The 21,059-nt window shown below is 44.9% G+C and overlaps 1 protein-coding gene across 1 annotated transcript in view; it reads right to left on the bottom strand.

The window, feature by feature from the left end:
- The window catches only part of LOC136161647 (zinc finger protein 665-like), a 224,826-nt gene that overhangs the window by 64,012 nt on the left and 139,755 nt on the right, over nt 1-21,059 (bottom strand). The gene's annotated exons all lie outside the window — the stretch shown is intronic.

The following is a 21,059-nucleotide window of genomic DNA, read 5'->3' as shown; positions in this document are numbered from 1 at the left end:
TGTCTCATGGGGGAGGGGTACGAAACAGGCACGGGCAAAATGCCTCATGATCTCATGTGAAGCCTGGGTTGAGCACCACTCAAGGGGTCAAGTCCAGCCTACCTCCCACTTTCTTCTTTTCCAGCCTGACTGACACAGAACAGACTAACAAGAAGGGATGTGTATACATACCATGCACGATGTGACCATGTGACACATGTCTACACTGTGAAATATTTATCACAATCCACGAACCAACACATCTGTCACCTCCAAATTCCCATGATCTGTGTGTGGTGACAACACAGACGACGTACTCTCCTGACAAATTCCCAGCATGCAGTCACAGAATAGGATTAACTACAGTCAGCGTGCTCCACACACCTCTCCAGGACTCCCTTATTTTACAACTCAAAGTCTCTACCTTTTGACCAACATCTCCCCATCTTCCCCACCTCCCAGCCCGATAATCACCATCCCAGTGTCTGCTACTAGTGGTTTCACTTTTTTACATTCCACATATAAGCGAGACCATACAATCAGTCTTTTCCTATCTGCCTTAATTCACTTAGCATAATATTCTCTACATTAATTCAAGTGGTCCCAAGTGACAAAAATCACCATTTTTATGGGTGCATGTCATTATATACGTGTTTGTGTTTCTCTGAGTGTACGCTACTGTTAGGGGATTGCACTGATTGAAACCTCCCACCCTGGCCAGGCACCATAGTAACTATTTGCATGAGTTGTTTTACAACAGGCAGTCCTGGTAAGGAACAGGGAACTAATAAGCCTCTACCAACCAAAAGAGTTCAGGAAAGGTCAAAAGGAGACACCACCTGTCCAACCACCTCCCAAAATCCTTCTCTCTGGCATCCATCTTGGCTGAACAAGGTGTGCACCACCAGGAAGGACTCTGAGTCAAAATGATTGGCTAAAGACAACTAGGAAGCTAACCCCATCACCATAAAACCCAAGACTGCAAGCCATGTGACAGAGTAGTTCTCCTGGGTTCCCTTACCCTACTGCTCCTCCACCCGGGTGCTCTTTCCCAACAAAATCTCTTGCTTTGTCAGCATGTGTCTCCTCGGACAATTCATTTCTGAGTGTTAGACAAGAACCCAGTTTCGGGTCCTGGAAGGGGTCCGCCTTCCTGCAACACTACCAACCAGGACTTCTCTGGTAGCTCAGATGGTAAAGAATCCGCTGCCAATGTTGGAGACCTGGATTCGATCCCTCAGTCGGGAAGACGCCCTGGAGAAGAGAATGGCAGCTCACTCCAGTATTCCTGCCTGGAGAAAGCCATGGAGAGGAGCCTCGCAGGCTACAGCCCATGGGGTTGCAAGAGTCAGACACGAGTGACCCCAGTCAGTCCCCAAACTGTTATCTCCAAACTCTAATAACAAAAGACAGATGTGTAGGCTGATGCACATATCTGAATTTGACTTCAATATCTTCCACAGAAACACTCCAAGTTTTTTTTTTTTTTTTTTAACTTCCAAATGCATCTGAAACCTTCTTCATGGGCAACTCAAAATAACAGAAAATACCAAAGGTAACCCACAAAGTGATCTCTGGGATTTTACTGACAGTTATTCTATGGGTTGCATACTTAATTTTTGCCCTCCCTAAAGACCACAAAAAAACCACTGTGTGGAGGGGGTGCTGTGGGGCACCTCCTGGATCCCACCCCTCTTCTCTGGGACCAGTGTACCCATCCTCCTGCACCCAGACCTCCCTGTGGGCTCAGCTCAGGCCTTGCTTCTAACACACTGCAGGGCAACATTCTTCTTCCCAATCCCACATCCTTCCTTCCTCCAAAGGTGTGATCACGAGATTCCCAATTAAACACAGGCACGCAAACCTCAGTCACAGCATCTGTGTCCCAGGAAAACTGAGCAAAGACACTGGCACACCCACCATTCCACGCAGCCCACAATTAGCCATAAGCCCACGTCCAAGGCCTCCAGCCAGAACCGAGACCACCTTTGTCAACAGGTCCACATGCCCCGTGATCCCACAACTATGCTTGTCTCTCTCTCTCTCTCTCACACACACACACACACATACACACACACACACACACACCACTCATCGGGTTCATTAAAAGGTGCACTCCTGCTCTCACAACCCTCCTGGAGACCCCGACGAGCTCCCCCTCACTTTCTCCCGTTTTTCTACCTCTTCTCCGTGCATAGCTGAACAAGAGCAGAGACCTCTAGGTGTGGGCAGTGCAACAGAAATGCACCCTAGCTGCAAATCCAAGGACACTGGGCACTCAGTATGGAGACCAAGAAGCTGGTCCTCTTGGGGAAACCACTCAGCAACAAGGACATTATGTAGTTGAGGGATGGCTGGACTGAGTTCAGTAAAGAAGTCACAAGGAGAGAGAGGCCCCAGTCTCACTGGCTCCTGTTCTCCCTGCTCATAGCTAACTGGAAGATATCCCAGCTCATTAAAGGAGGGAGGGTAGTTTGGGGATACGGAGGTATTGTCTCCTACATACTCCCTTAAGATACTGACCAGTCTAATCACAGGAAACTCAGCATCTACTGCTGAGCAGATGAACTGCTGGAAGGCAAAGCTGCTGTCTAAGATGGCAAATGGTCCCTGGATGGACAGAGCCTAGAAGACCTGGGGACTGCAGTGAGCAGTGACACAGCGGACTAAAACATGGGGACACCTCAAGACACTAGATCTGCCAGGCTCTTTAGGATTCCAACATCTTTTTTCTTTTGAGTAATTAAGTCTCTACACAGGGTAAGGATCAATCAGAGTTGAAATGTCCAGCACAAATATGGGGGCCATCATCACCCAGTCTATAATCTCCATCATCCCTGAGGATTCTTCAGCCCAACCCACAGTCCCAGTCCTCTCCCCTAGAGTGAGATGCTGCAAGCATCCTGGGAGGAAGAGGAATACGGTGAACACTTCAGTGAGAGGAAAAGAGGAAAGACTGCAAATAATTAAAGGAGAAGGGCATATCTGATGAGGGTAGCTAATACAGAAGCAGTAAACCTGGTTAACATGACAGAGAATATCAGAAGTAGATGGGGAGACCTCTCTGGCCTAGACCTGAAAGAACAGAAAGAGCAAGTTCAACAGTGATATAATGACCAAAGGCAGACATAGTAACTAAGATCTGAAACAGAGAAGGTTTTGGTGTTTACGAACAAGCACTAAGTGACTGTGACCAGGACAGACTGACCATGAGAACGGGGTCGGCTCCCAGGATGAGGCTGGAGACCCTGGCAAGAGGTGGGAGGCCTCCCTACAGATTGACACAGAAGATGAAGATGGAATTCACAGGGCCTGGACCCCATCTTAGGCCTGTCTGTGCTGATCCTGCTCTGCTGCCTCTCCAATGGACTCTGAACTCTCTGCTTAGTGCCTATGGGGACAATGGAAGGATAAGACCCCCTCCGGACAGGGGAACCTTGAAGATCTTATCCAGGTTACCTCTCACCTAAGAGAAAACATACTCTAATCACCCCTGCCTCCAGACAGTATCTATCGGAATGTAACCACAGGCTTATCGGTTATTAGCTGGTTGGAATGTAACCATGGGCTTATTGATTATTTACTGTTTGAACACATAACACATGAATGATGGGGTTATTGTGATTGTATTTACCCTTCCTTTGTTAAGTCTCAAGAAATTTCGGGTGGTGGGTTCGGACACGTACACATAGGGTATAAAAGATTTTCACAAATGCTGGTCGGGTTCCTTGGCTAAGAGCAGACTCTGCCTTGGGCCCACCAGTGTAAGAAACTGCACGCCACTATCTGCATTGTCCTTCTGAGTGAGTTTGTTTCCCAGAACGCGTGGCTATAACAAAGACAGCTCATGATTTCTTCTCAGGCTCTGAACCAATGTTCCTGCCTCCATCCTACTATTGTCCTTTTTCATTTTGGAAGACTGGGACCCATTTCAAGTTCTAATAACAAGTGGGCTCTCCCTCCAAGAAGAACTGCCACACAGAGTCACACATCCAATTTGGCCAATCATTTCAGGGGTTACTGTTGCTCAGCTTCTGGACTTGAGGAAGCATCATCAGATCAAATCATAGCTTACTAGTTATTAGATCACATAAAAGAGAGGAAAATAGAGTATCAGACTAACTGCTTAAATTAGGTCATGACTCTTAATATAAAAGATCACTGACACCCTTATGAAATATTCATGAAAATGGTCTACAACTATTTATTAGTTATGCTTAAATTAGGTCATGACTCTTAATATAAAAGATCACTGACACCCTTATGAAATATTCATGAAAATGGTCTACAACTACTTATTAGTTACCAAAAAATGTTTTCAAGATATAACATAAACAAGAAACATCAAATGGGCCTCTAATAAATGTGAAACAAACCTAAAATGAATCAGCTTATTAAAAATTTTTTCATTGAAGAAATCTGGTATAAAGTAAAAAAAAAAAAAATTCAGAATATAGAATATTTAGAAAAGAATGACATGAATTAATTACAGGAGTCCACCAAATCTTATTTCAGAAGTGGATAATTGTTTACAAGAAGGTAGGTATTCAATGAACTAATATTTATCCCAAGATACAAAATAATGAAATATAAAGAAAGGAGAAAGCAAAACGTAAAACCATCACAAAGAATATTTTTAAGGTGCCTGGAAAAGGCATCATATAGTAAGACATGTAGTAAGTCAGTTCTTGCCCCACTTCACTCCATAACCTCTACTCTGCACCGGGAAAAGCGAAGGGGTTGACTCACCTCTGAGAGACTCAAGTCACTGCCGCAGACCCCACCTCTATAGCCTCTACACATGGATGTTATCTTTTAATACAGAAAATTACCACACACACAAGCCTTACAAACAGAAGTTTTGCAATTCTCATTTTCATCTGTATAATTTAAAAAAGAGTGTTTTAAACTAAGTAGATTTTAAAGCCAAAAATCAATGTATCACGACTTAATAATCCTTATCCAATCGATTCAGCACTCTTCTGGATTTAGTCCCCTCCACCACCTGAACAGTTTCCACTTCGTTTGGTTTATCTGTTTCCCTACTTCTTTCTCCGTCTCCCTTCTTCTTCCCCTCTGCTCTCCTGCTGTGCCTGTCCTCTACTTCTTCCCTGCCTCCCATCTAGCCTCTCTCTGCCATCTGTTCCCCGTCAAGATGCTTTCTCTCCAACCTCTCTGGCGGTCCTCAATCTCCCTGTATTTCTGCCTTTCTTCCTCCAACTCTGCCCGCCCTTCCTCCCAACTCTCTGGCACCCCCACGTGGCTACGCTTCCTCTCGGTTTTCTTTCTCAGCTCCTCCAATCACTAGGCGTCCCCTTCCTCTCCCAGCAGGATATTGCTCTGTAAGCCAAGGTCCCAAATCTTGTATCCCCTTTGTGGGCTCTCTGTGTGAACTGCCTCTTTACTGTTGCCCTCTTTGGGACCCCCGATTTACAGTCCCTTTCCCTTGAAGCTATAGAAGGGGTCGGCAGAGGATGAGATGGTTAGATAGCATCCCTGGACACAACGGACACGAATCTGACCAAACTCGGAAATAGAGGGGTCGTAAAGACTCTGATTGAACACCACCACCTCCCTACCTTGCTCACCTTTAACTCTCAGGAAATTCTGCTTTTCTCTCAACTTTTCCCCTAACCGCTACCTTCAAAGCCGGTTCTTTCTCATGCTGTTGTCTCTTCACAAGTTCCTCACCAATCCTCTTCATTGCCATCGCTTCTCCCTCATGCTTTTCTCAATTAACTATTTCTCTAGGAGTCGCTGCTTCTACTGCTTCTGACCACCCCCCAGCCTCCTATTTGCAGGGCTGGCGACTGAATAAGAGCCAAACTGCAACGGAGGGAATTTGGGACGTAAGAACCTCGGGTATCACGTGGCTGGCGCAGGTCACCTCCCCCAACACCGGTCAGGGCAACGTCCTTATGAAGGCAGGGCCTGTGGGGCGGAAGGACCCGCCTGAGGAGACTTGAGGTGAGAGGGGCTGGGAGGGAAGGGGTCTCAGCATATGGGCGGGCTCTCCAGAATCCCAGGACCAAGGAGCGGGGTGGTCCGCGCGGCTAGGGGCCGAGAGGACGAGGCTGGGGGCCGCGGAGCTAATAAACCCACCTCGCCGAAGAGAATTGTGTGCGGTGTAGGAAGGGCAGAATGGTCAGTGAGGTCAGTACATGGTTTGAAGCAGGAAAGAGGTGCGAAACGCAGCGTCTCTGTGGACAAAAAGCTGGAAGCGGCTTCACAGCGACTTTAAAGCAAAATGGAGGCGCCCTTTTGCCGGGCACCAAGACGTCTGAACTTGCTGGGGATGGTGGGACGGGCGCAGGGATTTAAAGTCACTAGCGAAGCTGAGGCTCGGGGTGCTGAGGAAAGCAGACTGCAGGCCGGAGGTTTGATTAGAAAGAGAGAAACTCACGCTGAGCTGAGAGACCTCCATTTGCCGCGCTTCGCTTCCGGGTTTGCGGGACACTGTGCGCAGGCGCAGTGAAAGGGCGGGGCGGCCTGGGGGCGGGGACTCAGCAGAGCCTGGTCGTCCGGGGGCGGGGCGTTGAGCGAAGCCGAAGGCGCGTGGGGCGGCGGGAGCGTGGGGAGGGGCTTCGAGGCGTGGGGGGCCGACCCTCCGCGCGCAGTGGGCTGGGCTGGGCTGGGCGGGGCGGGGCGGGGCGGGGCGGGGCGACGAGGAGAAACAATTCATTCTTGTAATCACCTCTGAAGGTGACTGCAGCCGGAGTATTAAAACAGGCCTACACCTTGCAAGGAAAGTTATGATAAAACCAGACATTGTATTAAAAAGAAAAGGCATATATAATTCCAGAATACCTAAAGAGTGAGACGCAATTTTGAAACCTATCACAGTCATTGCATTTCTAAGTATAAAGTGTTTGGTGAACCCTGAGTTTGAAGCCGTACCTAAAGGCCTTGCCACATTCTGTACACTAGCAAGGTTCTCGATGGGATGGATCCTCTGATGGTTGGTAAGGTGTGACCCTGAGGTAAAGGTTCTACACACTCATGTCACTTGTAAGCTTTCTCTCCAGAATGAGTTCTTTACTGAATCTTGACTTCAGACTGTTGTCTAAAACCCCTGATGCACTCATTTCATTGATATAGCTTCTACCTAGGGAATATTCTCAGAAAGCCAAAGGTGTAAACAGCTGAAAAGCCTGGCCACATTGATTGCATTCGGATGGTCTCTCCAGTATGGATCAGCTGATGTCTTTTTAGGCCTGAATGCCACGTAAAGGATTTGCCAAACTCTTACATTTGTAACGTGTCTCTATATAATGAATAATCTGATGGGAATGATCAGCCCATTACTGAAGCTCTGACGACACACAGTATATTTATGATTCCCTCCAATCTAGAATGGAGGGATTGACTGAGCTCTTTATGTATGGCTTCTCACCAGTACGGATTTTATAAAAACCAAATGGCTTCCAAAACACATAACACATGCACTATGTGGGTAAGACTTCAATTCTAATTAATTATTGATGGTTAGTTACATCTGAACACAGAATCAAAGCTTTGTCACACCTAGCACATTTCATGTGGTTTTCTTCAAGTTTGACTTTTCTGAGTGTCAAAAAGTGGATATACTTTACTGCATTTACTACACTTGTAAGATTTCATTGCCATATGGATTCTCAGATGATCTGCAAAGTTATTCCTTGTGACTGAAGGGTTTGTCACATAAATTACATTTATGTGGTTTCTCTTCTCTAGGAATCACCTAACAGTCAGTTAAGGCTGAGCAAGCACTAGAAGCTCTGCCACATTTGAATGCTTTCTATACAGTATGAATTCTCTGATGAATTATAAGGCCTGAACTCAGATTAAAAACTTTGCCATACTCATTATATTTGCACTAAATGTGTCTCACAATTGTTCTATTTGTAATTTTCTCCACTATGAATTATCTATGATTTCTAACATGGTCATTTCAAATATAGCACTGGCCACATATATCACATTTCTACGCTTTCTCTCCTACATGAACTGCATGGCAGTGAGTTAGAGTTGACTGTTCACTAATATGTTTGGCAAAATTGTTACATTTCTAAGGTTTTTCCCCAGTATAAATTCTACAATGAACTACAAGGTTTGCATTTAGATTAAAGGACTTGCCACTGAGATCACATTTACATGGTTTCTCTCCAATATGACTTCCTCAACTGCAAGTTTTCCAATATGACTAAAACCCTTGCAACAGATATTACATTTACATGGTTTCTCTCTGGTATGAATTCTCTGATGAACTGCAAAGTAAGAGCTGGAACTGAAGACTCTTCCACAAAACTGCATTTCTATGCTTTTTCTCCTATAGGAACTGCCTGATGGTGAGTTAAGGATGACTGTGCAATAAAACGTTTGTCACAATTGTTACATTTGTAAGGTTTCTGTCCAGTATGAATTCATCCATGAACTGCACAGCTTGAAGTCTGACTGAAGTCCTTTCCACACACACCACATTTACACAGTTTCTCCCCAGTATGATATCTCTGATGAACTGCAAGCTTTGCAGTTTAATTAAAGCCCTTGCCACACAGAACACATTTATATGGTTTCTCTCCAGTATGAATTTTCTGATGAAGTGTAAGGTTTCCATTAACACTAAAGGGCTTGCCACATACATCATATGTATATGATTTCTCTCCAGCGTGAACCCTCTGAAGAACTGCAAGTTTTGTGCTTCGACTACAGCCGTGGCCACACACATCACATTTATATGGTTTATCTCCAGAATGAGCTCTCTGATGAACTGCAGAGGAATACCTGCAACTGAAGAATTTGCCACATAAATTACATTTACATGCTTTCGCTCCTGTATGAACTGCCTGATGTTTAGTTAGGATGACCGTGTACTCAAACTTTTGTCACAATCGTTAGATTTGTAAGGTTCCTCTCCAGTATGAACTCCTGATGAATTCCAACATATTCCTTTCGAGTAAAGCCATGGCCACATACTTCACATTTATAAGGATTCTCTCCAATATGAATTCTTTGATGAACTGAAAGGCTTGCATTTACACTAAAAGCCTTGCCGCACACATCAGATGTATATGGCATCTGTCTAGTATGAATTTTCTGATGAACTGAAAGGCTTGCATTTATACTAAATGCCTTTCCACACACATCACATTTATATGGCTTCTCTCCAGTATGAAATCTCCGATGAATTCCAAGTTGTGACTTTCAAGTATAGCCACGGCCACATACTTCACATTTATATGGTTTCTTTCCAGTATGAATTCTCTGATGATTTTGAAGGTGTGTATTCTGTTTAAAGCAGTGGCCACATACATCACACTTATATGGTCTCCCTCCAGTATGAACTCTCCAATGAATTTGAAAGGTTGTATTTCATTTAAAGCAGCAGCCACATATATCACATTTATATGGTTTCTCTCCTGTATTTCTCTGATGAACTGCATGGGTTGCATTATCATTAAAGGCCTTGCCACATATGTCACTTTTATATGGTTTCCTTCCTGTATGGATTCTTTCCTATCTAGGGAGTTTTGAGTCCTGAAGAAAGGTTGGGTCACACTCATTAGGGTTTTTATTGTGTGCTTCCTGGTCTGGTGCCTGTTCTGAGGGATGCGTGACAGCACTCTCATGTTTATGAGAAATGCCTCTGTGGACACTACGAGTTCTCTGAGGTGGCAAACCTGAGGTGCTACTGTTGATACTCGTCACAACTTGACTATATTCAAATATTGTTCCTTCAGATTGAACTATCTGCAATTCATCTTGAAAGCTTGATTCATGCCTTTCAACAGGCTTATTTCTTGTACCATTTCTACTCTGATGATCTCTTCATCAGTGAGATTTTTGTTATGGGCTATAGACATTCCTTTGTCATTTCTTTCATTATCTGTCCACAGACTCTCAAAATCATGCATAGCTTCCTGTATCTTCCTGAGGAAAACATCTTTGATTTCATGGCTTTTGTCTCTTCCAAACATCAGTTTTTGAATAATTTCCCTTTTCCACTGTTTCCTTTTGCTTGTAATTTCTTAATCATATATATATGAGACATATCTGCAAGATACAAAGAACCATAAGTATCCTAATAATTAAATTCATAAATAAACTGTCTCATGTTGAACACATGATACGATACTGAACTCATACTCATCCTGAAAAGAATTATGAATATTCCCAAAGATCTTAAAAACATAAGAAACAATAAAGGGATTGATCTCTGTTCGTTTCCAAGGCAAATCATTCAATATCACTGTAATCCAAGTCTATGCCCCAACCACTAATGCCAAAGAAGCTGAAGTATAATGGTTCTAAGAAGACTTACAAGACCTTCTAGACCTAACAGCAAAGAAACAATGTCCTTTTCATCATAGGGGACTACAATGCAAAAGTAGGAAGTCAAGAGATACATGGATAACATGCAAGTTTGGACTTGGAGTACAAAACGAAGCACGGCAAAGGTTAATAGAGTTTTGCCAGGAGAAAGCACTGGTCATAGCAAACACCCTCTTCCAAGAACACAAGAGAGGACTTTACACATGTACATCACCAGATGTCAATACCAAAATCAGATAGATTATATCCTTTGCAGTCAAGGATGGAGAAGCTCTATGTGGTCAGGAAAAACAAGACTGGGAGTGAACTGTGGCTCAGATCATGAACTCCTTATTGCCAAATTCAAACTTAAATTGAAGAAAGTAGGGAAAACCACGAGACCATTCAGGTATGACTTAAATCAAATCCCTCACGATTATACAGTGGAAGTGACAAACAGATTCAAGGGATTAGATCTGATAGAGTGCAAACTAATTAAGGACTGAGGTTTGTTACATTGTACAGGAGGCAGTGATCAAGACCATCCCCAATTTAGACAGCATATTAAAAAGAAGAGACATTACTTTTCCAATAAAGGTCTGAGTATAGCTTTGACTAGACGGACCTTTCTTGGCAAAGCCATGGTTTTTCCAGTAGTCGCGTATCGATGTGAGATTTGGACCATAAAGAAAGCTGAGTGCCGAAGAATTCATGCTTTTGAACTGTGGTGTTGGAGAAGACTTTTTGAGATTCCCTTGGACAGAGAATCAAACCAGACAATCCTAAAGGAAATCAGTCCTGAATATTCATTAGAAGGACTGATGCTGAAGCTGAAGCTCCAATAGTCTGGTCACCTGACACAAAGAGGTGACTCATTGGAACAGACACTGATGCTGGGAAAGATTGAAGGCAGGAGGAGAAGGGAAAAACAGAGGATAAGATGGATGGGAGGTATCACCAAATGGGAGGACGTGAGTTTGAGAAAACATTGGGAGTTGGTGATGGACAGGCTAGAGTCAGTGCTTCACAACAAGAGAAGCCACTGCAATGAGAAGCTGTGTGCCCCGCAACTAGAGAGTAGCTGCTGCTCACCTCAAATTGAGAAAATGATGCAGAGCAATAAAGACCCAGTACAGCCAAAAAGAAAAGACCCTGCCTTTGTGTCTTTGAGCGACACGGCACCACTGGAAGGTGGTATACATTTCACATGTTAAAGAATGTAGGAGGAAGCTGGGGAGAAAAATAATCTCCTGTGAGAGTTCACAAACACTGAACACGTGTTTTCCCACAGAACATCCCATTTGGAGTTTCCCAAACACTATGAATGGTGTGGCTTCCTCTCCTTGTGAGATCTGACCTTTGATCACACTAATACCTTACAACTCATCAGGTTTCCGGACATTTGCACCTCATTCTCCACAGTCCAGGGATCTTCCTCTGCTACAAAAATAGAGGTGAGATTCAGATCAGATACAGAAATTCTTGCTCAGAAGAAATGCCATGTACTGTGGCTTCTTCCAAAATCCAACCTCTCCTTTTTAACTAAATGTATGTTACTTTCAACACTTCTGTTTATTCGTTTATTTATATTGGTTATGGTGAGTGTTCATTGCTGCTTGGCCTTTACTCAAGGTTTGGCAAGTGGGGGTTACTCTCCAGTTACAGCGCTCCACTTCTCATTTGCTGTGGCTTCTCTTGGGTGCATGGGCTTTGGAAGTTGTCCCCTGTGGGCTCAGTAGTTGCAGATTCCGGTCTCTAGAGTGCTGGTTCAGTAGCTGTGGTACAATAGCTTAGCTGCTCTGTGACATGTGGGATCTTCCCAGACCAGGGATTGAACCCATCTCCTGAAATGGCAGGGGTAGAATCGCAGCTCTTTTATCAGCCAAGAAGTGAGGACATTATAGACAGAAAAACTCTTCACAAATTAATTTACTATTAGCCTTCTTCTGAATGCACAGGGTACAGCATGATATACATGAATATGCAGTTGTTCCCTGCATGGGGAAGGACCCCGTGGACGAGGGGATGGCAACCCACTCCAGTATTCTTGCCTGGAGAATTCCACAGACAAAAGAGCCTGGAGAGCTATGGTCATTGGGTCCCAAAGAGTCAGATATGACTGGAGTGACTGAGCACACACACATGCAGATATGTAATTACTTTCGAAGAACTAGTGAACCAAGAACACAGGAGAAGGAAAAGGGATTTGGATATTTCAAAGTTTGAAATCAGGGTTACTTACAAATGCTCAAGCTGTGGAAAAACTCCTTGTATATCACACAGTGGGCAGATCACCAGAAGGAAAGACAAGCTTATACTGATGCCAATCATGAGCTTTTTCACCTCTGAATCAACATGGCTGTGAACTCAGTCAAGCAAAACAGGAGCTCACAAGAAGCACAGAGGGAAATGCAGAGATGCCCCAAACCAGATTCCAACTTCACAGGGAAATGATCCTCACCCACAGACAGCAGGTTCCTATAGGTCTCCACAATCATGTCCCGGTATAAGGCCCTCTGAGCAGGATCAAGGCACTCCCACTCTTCTGGAATGAATTGGATGTCCACATCTCGATGGTCAACTATATCTGAAATGAAAACACATCTCACCAACCAGTCGTGAGAATGGTTCTTATTTTCACACAAAAGTAGAAGTAAGAGGTATAAGGATCAATTCAGTGGAAGTAATATTCTGATAGATTTATTGTAATAAAACCATGGAGTTACATAACCAGGCATTCATGCATGCACATGTAAACACACAACTGGTTGAAACAAGGAAGACTGGTCTTTATAGTTTTTTCTTTCATTGAATCAAAATTTACTGAGCAACAACTCTGTACCCCAAACTTGGAATACAGCCGTGAACATGGTGGAGCTTACAATCTGCCAGCCAGTCAGCCAATTACAACCATAATTTTAACATTACTATTGTAATAAGTGCTCGGAAAAAGGCCTGGTGCTAAGGGAAGATTTAACAGAAAGTCTTGACCTACATCGAGAACTCAGACAAGGTCTCCGTGAGGAAGAAACATTTAGGATTAGCAACATGGGAAATAGAAAAGTGAGGCAAACAGAGAAAACAGCCTGTGTGCTGAGTCTGAGGCAGGAAGATATTCAGTGAACAGAAAGTCAGCCAGTGTGACTGCAATGTAGGGAATAGAGAGGGGTGATGCCAGGTAGAGGCTGATTTCTGAAAGGTTCTGCAAGGTCTATAGACTTAGGACTTTATTCCAAAAGCTACTGGAAGCCACTGAAGAATCTGCCGGAGGAAAGTTAGACACTTAGATTTTTTTTTTAGATTTGTTTTTAAGAGCTCACTTGACTGAGTGTGGAGGTTGCTGATCAGTTGCTCAGTCATGTCAAAGTCTGCAACCCCACGGACTGTAGGTGCCAGTCTCCTCTGTCCACAGGATTTCCCAGGCAAGAATACTGGAGTGGGTGGCCATTCTCTTCTGGAAACAGTTGCCTTTTGACACATTCTGGGATGACACTCCCATTTACATTTTAATCATGTATACTTCCGCATCTCTGGGACATTAAAAATGAATCAATTGCACTTCAGTAAGTATGTCAACATTCTATTTCTTCCCTAAAGCTTATTTATTTTGGTTATGCTGGGTCTTCGTTGCTGTGAGCGGGCTTTCTCCAGTTCCTGCAGTGTACGGGCTTCTCACGGCAGTGCTTTCTCTTGTTTCGGAGCACAGGCTCTAGAGTGTGGGGGCTCCGGGAGTGATGGTCCCGGGCTCTAGAGCACAGGCTCAGTAGTTGTGCCACATGGGCTTAGTGGCTTTGAGGGATCTTCCTGGACATAGGGTGGAACGGTGCACCCTAATTTGGCAGGTACATTCTTCTCCACTGTACTGGGAGGAGTCCTTAACATTATTTTATACTAGTTCAAAGTAATAAAAAGTAGTATAAGCATAAAGTAACATACAAAAGACTCCAACTACAATCTTTATAACATACCTATATTTAAAGGTAATATGAGGGCTTCCCTGGTAGCAAAGTGGTAAAGAATCCATTGGCCAGTGCAAGAGACACGGCTTTGATCCCTGCTCTAGTACGACCCCATATGTCAAGGGGTAACTAAGTCCATGAGCTTCAATTTCTGAGCCAGGCTCTAGAGCCCAGAAGGTGAAACTACTGAAGTCAGCCTCCTCTAGAGCCTGTGCTGCAAGATGAGAGAAGCCACCACAATGCCCACACACTGCAACTAGAGAGTGGCCACCACACAGAACTAGATAAAAGCAACTACAGCAGTGAAGAGCCAGTACAACAAATAAATATATTTAAAAAATAGTAAAATGATTTAATCCTTAAAGTTAGGTATCCAGTTATTAACAAAAGCCACAGTTTATCTTTTTATTCCATGAACAAAATATTGCATTGAGATTAGAAGAGTTGGGGAATTTCCTGGAGGTCAAGTGGTTAGGTACTCATATTCTATTGCAGGGCTTTAGGTTCAACTCCTACTCAGGGAACTAAGACTCGTGTAGCCAGAAAATAAATTTTTAAAAAATGTTGATTTCATAGTTTCAATTAGATGGTATAATGAAACATACCCTAGCCTCGAAGTCTCTTTCTGAACTTTCCATTCCATTCCCAAATCCTTAAGATTTTCAAGGAGGCTCAATTACTTTTAAATGTACTACACAAAGTCAGAACTGATTTCGCCTTAGTGGCCTCTATCCATATTTTACAATATACTGTGCATGTTAATACCTGACATCCAGCTGCAGCTTCCTTACCCCGGCTGACAGAGCAGACATCGCATCCAGATGGACCCTAAGCAATCCCTGCTGCCCAAGAGCACTGAGACCCCGTCTCCAACCCGTGGGTGAGAAGCCCTGCCCAGGACGGTGCCCAGGGGAGCCTCCTCACAAGGGACAGGTCACCAGGTCATGGGGAGACGGGATCTAAGTGGAGACGACAGGCCCTGAGGGAAGGCCCCGGGTGAGTGTGCGTGTACAGGAGTCAGACAGGACACTCCAGAGTCAGAGAAGATTAGCGAGTCCAAAGACAGGTATTTCAGGAAGGACAGACTGAGAATCAACTGAAAATACAATAAGAAATATTTCTTACCTGAGAAACAGCCATTCCTGACTCCTGCTTTTTCCCCTCCCTCCTCTTCTGGGCGTCCTCAGGTAACAGGAGTCTTCAGAGGGGTGTCAAGAAAGTGGAAAACATGCTGTTTAATGCTTAGAGTCAACACAGCCCCTTCCTGTGTCCCAACCACACACACAGGGAGGACCTCACCATGTGGAACAGACAGTCCTCTGTGCCCACTGTCCCAGGAGGGACTCAGGATGGTCAACTCCAGCACAGAGAACAACACGGGCACTTTCCCACACTTTCCCTGGCATCACACTCCCCTCCTGATAAGGCCTCATGTACATCGCAGAAGGGGGCACCTCAGCTAACTCGACGCCCTATTCACTGCCTCTTCTCCTGGCACGGCTGAACAAGAGGGCTAAAGAGCAGAGACTACTGGGCATGGACATTGCAACAGAAACGCGCCCAAGATGTAAATCCAAGAACACTGAGCATTCAGAATGGAAACAAAGACTTGGTTCTCTTGGGAAAACCTGTCAGCTGCTGTGGACTTTATGCAGTTGAGGGATGGTTGGTAAAGAAGTCACAAGAGAGAGGTCCCATCTCACTGGCTCCTCTTCTCCACGGCCACAGCTCACCGGCAGATACCTCAGGTCATTAAGAGGGTGTGCAGCTGTCAGATGGGGAGGTGTTTACTTCATATGCATTTAACTTCCATACCTTCTGGCCACTCTAGCCACAGTAAACTCAGCATCCCCCGCTCTGAGTAGATGAACTGCTGGAAGGCAAAGCTACTGTCCAACATGGCAAACGGTCCCTGGATGGACAGAGCTTAGAAGACCTGGGGGCTGCAGTGAGGAGTGACACAGCGGACTAAAACATGGGGACACCTCAAGACACTAGATCTATGGGGCTTCTCAGGATTCCTCACATCTTTTTTTTTTTTTTTGAGTAATGAAGTGACCACATGGGGTAAGGATCAATTAGACTTGAAACATCTAGAACATATATAGCAACCATCATCACCTACCCTGTCCCCTCGGTCTCCCCTCAGAATTCTTCAGCCGAACCCACATTCCCAGTCCTCACCAGCAGAGTGAGATGCTGTAAGCATCCTGGGAGGAAGAGGAACACGGGGCATCCTTCAATGAAGGGAAAAGAGGAAAGATTACAAATAATTAAGGAAGAAAGGCATCTCTGATGAACGTGATTAATATAGAAGCAGTAAATCTGGTTAACATGACAGCAAATATCAGAAGGAGATGGGGAGACCTCTCTGGCCTAGACCTGAAGAAACAGAAAGAGCAAGAGCCACAGTGATATAACAACCAAAGATAGGAGAAAAAACTAAGATCCGAGACAGAGAAGGTCTCGGTGTCTATGAACAAGGACTAAGTGAATGTGAGCAGGACAGACTGACCATGAGAACGGGGTCGGCTCCCAGGATGAGACTGGAGACACTGGCAGCGACCTGAGGAGTCAGGATGCTGCTCTGAGGACACAGGGAAGCCAGTGGAGGTGGGAGGCGTCGCTTCACATTGACCTTTATTCACAGAAGATGGCTCATGATTCTCTCTGACTCTGAGCCTATGTTCCTGTCTCCATCCTACTGTTGTCCTTGTTGCATTGTGGAAAACTGATTCACCTCAAATTCTAATGACAAGTAGCAACTCCCTCCAAGGACTGCCACACACAGTCACACACCCAATTTGGCCAATCATTTCAGGGGTCACTGTTGCTCAGATTCTGGACCTGAGAAAACATCATCAGATCAACTCATAGCTCACTATTCACCAGACCACATAAAAGAGAGGAAAATGGACTATCATACTACCTGCTTAAATTAGGTCTTGATTCAATAAAAAAAAGATCACTGACATCCTTACTAAGTACTCATCAAAATAGTCTACAACTATTTATTAGTTATCAAAAAACATTTCCAAGATATAATGTAAAGAGAAGACAGCAAAAGGGCCTCAAATAAACGTGTAACAAACCTAAAGTTAATCGGCTTATTAAAAATTTTTTCATTGAAAAATGTCGGTTAAAAGTGAAAGAAAAAACTGTTAATGTAGCATCTTTAGAAAAGAATGACTTGAACTAATTATAGGAGACCATGAAATCTTATCAGAAGCAAATAGTTGACAAGAAAGTGGGTACCAAATGAACTAATCTTTAACCCAAGCTACAAAAAGAATTAAATGTAAACAAAGGAGAAAGCAAAATGGAAAACCATCACTAAGAGAATGTTTAAAGTTCCTTGAAATGGTACTATGTAGTAACAGAGTCTGTCAATTCTTGTACCACTTCTCTCCCACAACCTGTACTCCACACCAGAAAAGGGAAGCAGGTGACTCACCTCTGAGAGTCAAGTCACTGCCTTGAGTCAAGTCACCCCCAGTTCAACAGACTCCGCACATGGATTTTATCCTTCAATACAAATAATTATAACACCCATAAGCCTTAAAGACTGTTTAGAAATTCTCATCTTCCTCTGTATAATTTAAAGGAAGATTTAAATTTATTTGACTGTAAAGCTAAAAATCAATGTATTATGACTTAATAATCCTTATCCAATCGATTCAGCACTCTTCTGGATCTAGTCACCTCCGCCACCTGCACACTAGTTTCCACTTCATTGGGTTTATCTGTTTCCCTATTTCTTTCTCCATCTCCCTTCCTCTTCCTCTCTGCTCTCCTGCTGTGCCTGTACTCCTGTCTAGTTCTTCCCTGACGCCCATCCTGCCTCTCTCTGCCATCTGCTCCCCATAAAGATCCTTACTCTCCAATCTCCCTGATAACCTAAAATCTCCATGTAATTTTGCCTTTCTTCCTCCATCTCTGCCCTCCCTTCCTCCCAACTCTCTGGCACCTCCAAGTACAATGCTTCCTTTCAGCTCAATTTCTTTCTCAGCTCCTCGAATCATTCAGTTCAGTTCAATTGCTCAGTCGTGTCGGACTCTTTGCGACCCCGTGGAGTGTAGCATGCCAGGCTTCCCTATCCATCACCAACTCCCAGAGTTTGCTCAAACTCATATGTACCCACTCAGTGATGCCATCCAACCATCGCATCCTCTGTCGTCCCGTTCTTCTCCCACCTTCAGTCTTTCCCAGCATCAGGGTCTTTTCTAAAGAGTCAGCTCTTTGCATCAACTGGCTAAAATATCCGAGCTTCAGCTTCAGCATCAATTCTTCAAATGAATATTCAGGATTGATTTCCATTAGGATTGAGTGTTTTTTATCTCCTTGCAGTCCAAGGGACTCTCAAGAGTCTTCTCCAACACCAGAGTTCAAAAGCATCAATTCCTCCACGCTCAGCTTTCCTTATGATCCAACTCTCACATCCATACATACCTTACTGGAAAAACCATAGCTTTGACTATATAAACCTTTGTTGGCAAATTAATGTCTCTACATTTTAATATGCTGTCTAGGTTGGTCATAGCTTCTCTTTCAAGGAATAAGTGTCTTTTAATTTCATGGCTGCAGTCACTGTCTGCAGTGCTTTTGGAGCCCAGGAAAATAAAGTGCATCGCTGGTTCCATTCACTAGGAGTCCCCTTTCTCTGCCAGCAGGATATTGTCTGTAGATCAAGGTTCCAACACTTGTATCCCCTTTCCGGGGTCTCTGTATGAACTGCCTCTCCCCTGTCCCCCTCTTTGGGACCGCAGATTTACAGCCCCTCCTCCTTGAAGGCTATAGAAGAGGGTAGCAGAGGATTAGATGGTTGGATAGCATCCCTGGCCTCAACACCACCTCCCTATGTTGCACACATACCGGAGACCTTGATTTTCTCTAAACTTCTCCCCTTTACCCACCGTTACCTTAAAGGCCTATGCTCTTTCATGTTGCTATCTCTTCCCAAGTTCCTCACCAATCCTCTTCGCTGCCATCGTTTCTCCATCATGCTTTCTTCAATTTCTAATTCTCTCGGAGTCTCTCTCTGCTTCTCCTGACCCTCCTATTTGCAGCGATGGCGACTGAATAAGAAGCACCCAACCTCAAGAGCCAAATTCCAGAGTGTGGTATTTGGGACACAGAACCATGGGTGTCACGTGGCTGGGTCAGGCCACCTCCACCCACACGGAGTCGGGATAACGCTCTAAGAAAGGAATGCCTGAGGGGCAGAACTACCAGCCCGAGGAGAAGCGACGACTGAGCGGCTGGGAGTCTCAGGAGGGAGGGAGGCTCTCCAGAATCCCAGGACCGGGGAGACAACCGGGCTTCTCCGGGAGCGGGGGACGGCGCGGCCTCCAGGGGTCGAGAGCGCGAGCCTGGGGACCGCGGAGCGAATAAACCCACATCGCCCAAGAGAATTTCACGTGGTGCAGGAAGGGCAGAGGGGTCACTGAACTCAGAAATTGGTTTTCAGCAGCAAAGTGGTGCGAAACGAAGCGTCTCAGGGACCAAACGCAAGCATCCGCTTCAGAGCGAATTTAAAGCAAAATGGAGGCGCCTCTTCGCCACACAGGAACATCTGAATTTGCTGGGGGTGGTGGGACGGCCGCGGGAATCTAGATTCAATAGCGACCCTCAACTCACATTACAGAGGAAAGCTAACTATCAGAAGAAAATTTGACAAGAAAGAAATTCATTTTACGCTGAGACCTCCGCTCGCCGCTCTCCGCTTCCGGGTGTGTGACGCTGTGTGCACGCGCAGTGAAAAGGCGGAGCTTCCTGGAGGCGGGCCGAGCGGAACCCAGCGGTCAGGGGCGAGTGGCTGAGAGAAGTCAGGCCTGCGTGGGGACAGTGGGAGGGTGAGGCGGCCGGGGCCTCACTGCTGAAGGTGGCTGCAGTCAGGAAATGAAGACAGCCTGCTCCTTGAGAGGAAAGGTATCATAAAAGTAAACAGTGTATTTTAAAGCAAAGGCATCACTTTGCAAACAAAGGTCCCTAATGTCAAAGCTATTGTTTTTCCAGTAACAGGTAGAGATGTGAGAGTCGGTCCATAAACAAAGTTGACCAAAGAATTACTTTTGGATTGTGGAGATAGAGAATCTTGACAGTCCCTTGGACTGCGAGTTCAGTCCTGGGTGTTCATTGGAAGGACTGATGTTGAAGCTGAAACTCCCAATACTTGCCACCTGATGTGAAGAGCTGACTCATTTGAAAAGACCCTGATGCTGGAAAAGATTGAGGGCAGGAGAAGAAGGGGACGACAAAGGATGAGATGGTTGGATGGCATCACCAACTCATAGACATGAGTTTGGGTAAACTCCAGGAGTTGGTGATGTAAAGGGAGGCCTTGCGTGCTGCGGTTCATGGGGTCACAAGGACACAACTGAGCGATTGAACTGAACTGTTGGATCATTGTAAAAGCAAGAGAGTTCCAGAAAAATATTTACTTCTGCTTTATTGACTATGCCAAAGCCTTTGATTGTGTGGATCACAATAAACTGTGGGAAATTCTGAAAGAGATGGGAATACCAGACCACCTGACCTGCCTCTTGAGAAATCTGTATGCAGGCCAGGAAGCAAGTTAGAACTGGACATGGAACACCAGACTGGTTTCAAATAGGGAAAGGAGTATGTGAAGACTGTATATTGTCACCCTGCTTACTTAACTACATGACTACATCATGAGAAATCCTGGGGTGGATGAAGCACAAGCTGGAATCAAGATTGCTGGGAACTGATGCTGCAGCTAAGTCACTTCAGTGGTGTACGACTGTGTGACTCCACAGACGGCAGCCCACCAGGCGCCCCCCCCCCCTCCCGCCCCATCCCTGGGATTCT

This window comes from Muntiacus reevesi, chromosome 2 (assembly GCF_963930625.1).
Source record: "Muntiacus reevesi chromosome 2, mMunRee1.1, whole genome shotgun sequence".
NCBI lineage: Eukaryota > Metazoa > Chordata > Mammalia > Artiodactyla > Cervidae > Muntiacus > Muntiacus reevesi.
This window is presented reverse-complemented; position numbering and strand designations above follow the sequence as displayed.